The sequence below is a fragment of the Sinocyclocheilus rhinocerous genome, unplaced genomic scaffold (assembly GCF_001515625.1).
Source record: "Sinocyclocheilus rhinocerous isolate Xijiao unplaced genomic scaffold, SAMN03320098_v1.1 scaffold1285, whole genome shotgun sequence".
NCBI lineage: Eukaryota > Metazoa > Chordata > Actinopteri > Cypriniformes > Cyprinidae > Sinocyclocheilus > Sinocyclocheilus rhinocerous.
In genome coordinates, this window is record NW_015645559.1 from 96,619 (window position 1) to 105,739 (window position 9,121).

Here is a 9,121-nt window from a genome sequence, read left to right on the forward strand (position 1 = left end):
TATTCTGTTACACCAAATACACAAAATAATGATCTTTAAAAAAGCATCATATGACCCCTTTAAACCATTTACAATTTGTCATGATATATGGTATGGTAACTTACAGAGAAGGGTTGATGTTTATTAAATTAGATCTGTCTTTTTCTATATGAAGGTCACATTAAAAGGTTATGATTTTGTGATTTTTCATTTTCAAGATTTTCAAGATTTAATATTAAATATTGTTCATTGTTTTAGCCTAGTGTAAACGGTTTCATTCTTTAACTAAAACATAAATATTATAATACAAAATAATATATATCATATAATTAACATCAAAACTGACTACAGTTCTAAATTACTGTATGTTTAAAACTATGATGATTTAAACAAAGGGTGAAATAAAAAACTTTTCAATATTTTCTGAAAATGTATACTTTGTTGTTGCCTATTCCTCATAAGTTGCTTTGGATAAATAAAAAGCATCCCCTAAATGAAAAAGTAAATGTAAAAACAAATTATTACAGTTCCTGAAGAGTTGTGTCCTTTCCATCCTGACCACAACAATTAATAAAGTTTTTTCAAAGGCTAGTGTACTTGTTTACCAAGCCTGATTGGTAGAGCATACTTGAGAAGAAACAGGAAGCATGTGATGTGACACTGAAAAATACAAGGTAAATATCACTTGTAAACAATATTAAAATATAGATCATTTCTAATTAAGCTAGTTGCGAATTTATGCAAAGGTGTGAACATATTACGTAACTGTGTATTTTGAGTAAATAGCCTAATATATAGCCTAGGCTACTACAAAATGTGCTGTATAAGCCCTAGTATTACCAAAAAACAAAAAAAAACTAAATGTATTTGATTAAAAAAATATATATATTTTTCATCACCTATTTTTCAAACACATCACATTTTCAAAAAGTCCACAGGGCCACAAAAACCCACATGGAAGAATAACAGAAAAATAAACTATTTTTACTGTCATTTTATATACCCTTTTTAACATTTATATTTAGTCATTTAGCAGACGCTTTTATCCAAAGCGACTTACAAATGAGGACAATGGAAGCAATCAAAATCAACAAAAGAGCAATGATATACAAGTGCTATAACAAGTCTCAGTTAGCTTAACACAGTACACATAGCAAGGGTTTTTTAAATTATATAATAAATAAAAAGAAAAACAGATAGAATAGAAAAAGAATAGAGCAAGCAAATGTTAGAGGCCCCTTTTTTTTGCTTTTTGTTAATTCATTTTTTAGGTCATTTAAGGGTGATTCTTTAACGTAGAGCAATTTTACATCCTAGTACTCCAAAAAAAAAAAAAGTTAGATTTGACTGTAAAAACATGGCAGCTGTGGTTGCCAGAAATTCACAATAAAAATACTGTGGCAAAATTTCCAGTATTATGGAATGCCTGTATATTTCAAAACGTATATCTTATTATCAGTGGTGTATAAATTACCTGAATGCCATACTCAAGTAAAAGTACAGATATCTTACCAGAAAATGACTTTGGTAGAAGTTGAAGTCACCGTTTAGAATATTACTAAACCGCCAGTAGGTGACAGCAAGTAACTGTTAATGAGTGAGTCATTGAGATTCAACCGATTCATTCAAACGACTGATTCATTCAGACAGAGGTGTGACGTGCATTCTTTTCGGCTCATTAAAAATGCAGAACGCAGGACCCTTTCGGTGAACGTAGCCTATTTATCGGTTTATTTATCCGGTCTGCAGGGTAAACACTTCAGTCATAACCAGCTGCTCCATTGAGAGAGTTTACCCGTATTCTGTCCGCTCGGCGGGCTGGTGATCCTTCAGTACGCCCTATGCCTCGATGACAACCCGCGGGCGAGAGCGCTTAATGAGGGAAGCTCAGAGAATTTCAAAACCAGCGCGATGCGTCATGCATCACCACGAGCCCTGCGGAGGCACACAACAGCCGCTGTAACGCAGTAAATCACTGATCTGTTCTGAGTGTGTATTTTTAAGACAGAGACCGTACAAATTTACAAGTGCATTCATCCATACTTAACATGTAATGAACAACCGAAGAGAACGCGCGAAGTTTCTTGGCAATTAATGAAGCCTCTCCATGTGATAGTGAAGTTGTGAGAAACGCCGCCATCCCTCCTTGTCGCCAGCAGAAGGCGAACACGCATTGTTTGGAGCAGCGCGCCTCTCCCATGCCTCAGGTGCAGTGTTAGCCAGCAGCCTCTTTCAAGCATGGATAAGATACAAAAATATTAGAAAAGCTAGTGTTAAAAAAGCAATTTTTTAAAAGAATAGAATTAGAATAGAGAGTGCTAGAGTTAGAGGGTCAAAAAAAGAAGGGATTAGGGTATAGGGATGAGCCCTTACGAATGGAACACAGGGTGTGTTAATGAGTGAATCACTGAATCATTTATTCAACCGATTCGTTCAAAAAGCTGATTCATTCAATAAGTAAACACCGTCCATTGCTCAGAGACGCAAAACAGTGCTGTGATCTTTGTTTGGAACTATTTTCGTTGGCAAAATTGAGCAAAAACAAGCAATATTATATCTAAAATGTAAAGTCACTTATTGCTTTACTGAACTTGTATAAAATGATTATTAAATGTGTTCATGCTGATATCTGCAGAAAAACGGTAGGCCTACTCTGTGTGATATAGATTAAGTTAACTATGTTAAATTATATAAATATATTACATGTGATAGTGAAGTTGTGAGAAACGCCGCCATCCCTCCTTGTCGCCAGCAGAAGGCGAACACGCATTGTTTGGAGCAGCGCGCCTCTCCCATGCCTCAGGTGCAGTGTTAGCCAGCAGCCTCTTTCAAGCATGGATAAGGATTATTCATTTTGACCGTGTCTGGGTAATTTAGGGATTTGAGAAACGAACGGCCTCAATCCTTATACAATATAACACAATAGTATTTACTGAACCTGTACAGGTGTTTGAAAGTAAAATACAGTCCTAGATAGGCAAAGAAACAGGCTAGAAATTATTTAAATCTCATTTAATCTTATTTGAAACTTTTTTTGTCCCCAGAGAGAACATACATAGACTTTCCTTCTGTGGTCCATACAAATGTGGTACATTTTAAAAGTATATTTAGGGTAATTTATTCTATAGTTTATTCTTCCCAGTTCTTCCCTTTATTACTAATTTGCATGAAAACATTGGACACAATATTATTCTGAGTGTGTAGGCCTACTTACAAAATAAAGTGTAAAACAGTAACAGAAGATACAACTTTAGATATAGAAGGTAAATGTAAATGTTAAATAAGCTATATCTGCATATAAAATTAAAATGTTTTAATTTTTGCATAGGCACATTAAAAGGTTACAAAAAGTTGTTGAGCATTTCCACTCAAACCACCTTAATCTTGTGTGACAACATGCCATACCCTGTCATTTAAATGCCCTATTATTCCCTTTTGAAATGTAAATAGTTAAACCAATGTGAAAAATAAAGTAATTTCTGGAGGAACAATAATGTGAAAGGTAATATGCAAAAATGCTATGTACATTTCTAACGTTTAAAACACATTTTAGTCTGGAGCAAAAACTATTAGGCCTATTCTAGAAAGTTTTGAACTTTTTAACAAAATAATCATTGTTAGAATAATAGCCTAATTTCCTCTATTTAGAATGACATTTTCTCAATAAAAAGTGTGAATTAACCATTGATGCCACACATACTAGCCTACCCGTGAAATGCCTAGGACGTAATCAATAATAAATAAAAAAAGATGCTTGACATTTCTTCTCTGTGCAACCGCGTCTAACCTCCGTGTTTTCTGAACGGTGGTCGGCCGGGGCCTCACGTGCGGGTCTGGAGTCGAGTCGTGAGGCTCGCGCACGCGTCACTCCCACCTCCCAAGCCACCGATAACCGGAAGCGACTATCATCCGTGATATTTGGGGAGACGAACGACAGCTGAGAGCACCTTTCAATGGATAAAAACATCGCCGCGTCCTCTCGATCTGTTTGACAACAACAGTGGGAGATTTCGGGAGTTTTAGTGGGAGAAAAACACAATAGACGGAACTAACGGTAAAAACGAAGTTATTGGAAATCACCGTCATCCAGGTTCGAGCCTGACAGGCATTGCTATGGTGAGTAAAAGATCAATTCAGAAACGTCTAGAAAGGCCTGGCAAAAGAAAATAATGTTTTTGGTTTATAACCCATCATATGCTATTACGACCGCAAAGATCGTGAAAATAATATTGTAACACTGATAGCCTAAAAATAGGCCTATATATTTATCTTAAAATTGGTATTTGTTTGTGAAAAGACAGTTGGGTGATTAGGACTTAGTGTCCTAGAATATGATGATGCATTCATTTAAAGGCCATCCTCTGACTGCTCAACATCAAACAGAATGGGATTATGATCAATTGAAGTGAAACAAAATAATTAATCGTATCCATATAAAGATCACGGAGGCTGAGGCATATGTTTGCGCAGTAATTCGGATCATCCAGCCACTTATAACGAGTTTAAACGGGATTTGGATCGCTGGCATTATCGCTTTAGCCATATCAGGGATTTTACGAAGGATTTGTGAATGTAAAAAACTGGACAGATGTTTGGGTTTCTGTCCGCTGGTTGCCTATGGAGATGATGATGATGGTGGTGCTGAATTTGGCTGATCTATCAAAATTAGGGAGATGCTGTTTGAACGAAGGACTGCGGTCGACTGTTTTAAGATTAATAGAACGACAACTCTTGTTTTGAGGACGTCCCCAGATTTCCACATAGCACGTTAATTATATTGATAATGATTGTCATTGAAAAGAGGAGCAATCGCGACCCCCTCCTTCCCTCACATTTCCACACCCACCCACCGTCGCACACTGGCGGTACACGAGAAAGGGTTGAAAAACACAATCCGAGGACGCCAAAACGTGCCCAAATTGCGGTGTTAATGCGAACCTTTATGCCTCTAAAACTCATTTACGTTGGAGACATTTTTGGTCAGTGAAAAAAAAAGGCACGCCCAGAGACGTTTTCTCTGTCGCCTAGACATTGTTTAACCCTTTGGGTGGGTTTCTCGTTACGTGGAATTACATCAATCTCGGTTCTTCAGTCGGTGTCGTCAGGGGTGGAAATGTAGAGCTGTTGTAGCCCCGGGCGGTGGTTTTTTAACATAAAGCTCTAGAAATGGCCGTGTAAATGGTGTCATGTACGGAGTTGGTTGCGGTTTGGGTGGACCTCGAGCCTGCGGAATGGAAATAGCCGGAGACGTCAACATGGCGACAGCTGCTTCGCCCCTGCGCTCGGGATGAATCCTCATCTATAAAGGTAGGGCCTTCAAGCTCACCTTGAGCTTCTGTCGCCACTCAATGCCTAAAATAACAATCGTGATAAACATCATCCGTCGACTGGAATCATGTATGTGGAGCTTGAGAGGTCCTCAAATATTTGACTTGTTGAAACGGTATAGGCTACTTATAAGAAAACGCCAAAAAATAACATTAGACCATTTTGAACGTTGTCTTGGGCAGTTGTTTACAGTTTGCACTCTTTAGAAATGTTGTTGTTATTATAAATCAACAAGTGAAATCCTAAGGAACAACCTGTACCGACTGAAAACACATTTAAGAATTATGAATTTCTGTATTTATGTTAATATCCTTTAAAATCGCTCTTATTTAATTCACTGAATCAGTCGTGTTAAGCACGTAAGCGTCAATGTGTCTGAAAAACTGGCATTAAGAATAACACGCGAATGTGAGGCGGTGGAGGAAGCGCGTGGAGGATGACCTGAGCTGAGCCCAGGCGCACCTGTGTTTCAGCACCATGGAGAGCAGCTGTTGCGAATCCTTGTTATTCACGACGGAGCAGAACGATTCTAACTCACAGTTGAGGAAAATGTGTAAATTCTTGATTAGAAAACAGCAACAGCCTTGTTAGGAAATGTCAAGTGATGAGTTTAGATGCTGTGTGAGAGTGAAGGGTCACTTCCTCCACAGCTGTCAGAAATCATCTTTTAAACACATATAGTGTCTGAATATGCATGCATGACTGTTTGACATTTGAGGGAAAGGTTTGATGGTAAATTCTGACACATTTCGGATGCGTAGAGTTGGCCTGGAATATTTTAATCCACCCTCTCAGTGACAAACTGTCAGGATCTTTCAATATCGTAGTAACATGAAGTAGCATGCAGGATCCACTAAGGTGACATGTTTTATACTGATGTCTATGCTAGTTTATAATTTTTGATCAAGTCTGAATGATACACTTTTTTTTTCATGGTAATGGCAGTATAATCTGAACTTTACAAGCTTTATCACAGTACCGGAGGAGCTTGCAGAATTTCTCAGTGTTTGTCAGATTTTTGACAGCTCATCAAAATGGTGAGTAGTAGCACCCTTGATTTTACCCAGGAGTACCTACTGTATATTTAAATTGTGCCAATGCCCCCCACCTCCTCTCTGAGGTTTGGTTTGACCCTGGAGACAGGTGTGCATTAGGGCAGGGCTGGGAGTAATGGCACCCCAGAGGGTTGGCTCATTTTTGGAGGGGGTTGAATAAGTGGATCATTGGATGAGTGCGTGGATGGGTGGATGCATGGATGAGGGAGTTGTTTTTTTACCTGAGGGAACAGGCTGAACTGGCTGGGTGATGGCAGGGAGAGAGAGAGACAGCTCACAGTGCTCACTCACAGACCCACACGCACACAAACAATTGCTTGCCGAATATTAGTCACAGTTGCACACTGAAATCTAGCCCAGAGCAGACTAGGGCACCCAGGAAGATTTTGTCTAGAAGACCTTGTTAGCAGAAGTTCTGCATAGAAAAACTGCACTTTTCAGTTTAATGCAACTCAAACTTGGTCATTGCACCAAGAAATTGAGTCTTAAGTACTACTGTAGATCACCCGAAAATGAAAGTCTGGTAAAAAAAAAAAAAAATGTAATAATTTCCTCACCCTCAGGCCATCCAAGATGTGGATGAGTTTGTTTCTTCATCAGAATAGATTTGGCAAAATTGAGCATCCTAGGATCCATTCACCTAGGATCCTCTGCAGTGAATGGGTGCCGTCAGAATGAGAGTTGAAACAGCTGATAAAAACATCACAATATTCAAGTAATCCACACCACTCCAGTCCATCAGTTAACTTCTAGTGATTTGAAAAGCTGTGAGTTTGTAATAAAAAAAAATATCTGTCATTAAGATTTCAAACAGTTGCTTCCAGCTAAAATATGAGTCCTCTAATCTTAATATTGCTTTCTTCAGTGAAAAAGTCTTTTTGTCTGAATCAGGAGAGAAATTTGCATAGATCAAGCAGCGAAAACAGTCCAAGACTTCTTCACTGGATGAAGTGTTATTATCAATGGAGGAAGCATTCTTAAGAATCATTATGCATTTTATTGTGGTGTTTTGGCCAGAACACCTCAATAATGGATTTTTGTTTTATTTTACAAACACACAGCTTTCCACTTTATAAGATGTTAATTGATAGACTGGAGTCATGGTGATTGCTTGTGGATTGCGATGTTTTTTTATCAGCTGTTTGGACTCTAATTCTGATGGCACCCATTTACTGCAGAGGATCCATTGGTGAGCAGGTGATGTAATGGTAAATTTCTCCAAATCTGTTCTGATGAAGAAACATCGTTGGATGGCCTGAGGGTAAGTACATTTTCAGCAAGTTTTTGGGTAAATTACACCTTTAAAATACGTTTCAAATTATTATATCAATATATCTTCTTAAGTATTGATTTATTTAAGATATGATTCCCACTCTGGGCATGTAAGTTTCATGCAGTTTTGTATAAGGATGTTAGTAAAACAAGCTTTCCAAAATCTGCAACAGTTTTTTCACCTCTGCTTTTCAGTGTGGTAGTTATTTGTGAAAAAGGAAAGAGTGAATAGCAGATTTTATTTGGTCACAGACTCAGTTTTGCAAATGATTTCATTTTCATTCATTAAAGGCGGACATGATCTATGCAGGATCCAGTGAGTTAAAAAGATACTACTGATTACAGTGAGTTAACAAAGAGACTAATGATTTTTCAGTTTGCTTGGTGAAATGTTTATTGCAACTACTACTATGCCTTTCCAGTTGGATGAGGACTAAGGTTTTGCATCGTGGGTGGTTTGGAGCAGCAGTGTCAACTGTTGTTTATGTAAAAAGAAATCCTAGTTCTAGAAAGTTCTAGAAACGAAAACAATTACTGTTTTTGTTATTTTTTTTCTTTTCACAGCTGTCAACCGCATTGGTTCAGTTTGATTCATGTCAGTTTTATTTGAACTTTTAAAAAAGTATTATCTAAAAAAAGGTAGAATGGAGCCTGAGCATTTGGATTTGGAAAGGCATAACGTTTTATCTTTAACATGGTTTAGAAAACAAGAATGAGGGCTTAATATTTTTTGTCTTGAATCCACCAGTTTGAATTGCAAGATTGTTTTGTTGTATGAATCAGATGTATGAATCTGCATGTTTTGGGGGGATGGGGGGGGATTGAATTTCAAAATCCATTTTTAGACAGCCAGATGCATGCTCAGGTGCCACTTATGCATGTAATCATCAATGTAATCATCTACCAAAACTGGGTTTTGGATTCAAGTGTGAGTTCTGTGAAATAGAGTGTGTTACACAGCAATAAAATAAAAGGACATCAAATATTGATTTGACTTGAAATTATGTGAGAAAAAACAAAGCAGTGTAGGAAATTAGTCAGTTATACAGTTAGACTGAGAAATTCTGTGATTGACCAATCAGAATTCACAGTATTACAAATTGTCATGTAATAAAATACACTACTGTTCAGAGGTTTGGGGTTGGTAAGATTTTTTAATGTGTTTGAAAATAAAAACAGTGAAATTGTGTAATATTAATACAATTTTAAATATTTTTATTAATATATTCCTGTGATGGCAAAGCTGACTTTTAGCAGTCATTACTCCAGTGTCACATCATGATCCTTCAGAAATCATTCTAATATGCAGATTTGGTGCCATATAACCTTATTAAAACAGTTGTGCTGCCCAATAAACTGATACATGTTTTGAACAACATTTATTTGAATAGATTTTTTGTAACAGTTTAAAAGTTATTACAGTAATTTTTACTGTCATTCTTGCTGAAAAAAAATATTGACCCCAAACTACAAAGTATGATCATTTC

General features: G+C 37.1%; 1 protein-coding gene across 2 annotated transcripts in view; it reads left to right on the forward strand.

Annotated features, from left to right (window-relative positions):
- The first annotated feature begins 3,870 nt into the window (after positions 1-3,870).
- Positions 3,871-9,121, forward strand: part of LOC107706643 (sodium channel protein type 2 subunit alpha-like) — a 41,334-nt gene continuing 36,083 nt past the window's right edge. For both annotated transcript variants that reach the window (XM_016510412.1, XM_016510411.1), the window contains exon 1: positions 3,871-4,095. The gene's annotated coding sequence lies outside the window, so the exon portion shown is untranslated. The remainder of the gene's footprint in view (positions 4,096-9,121) is intronic.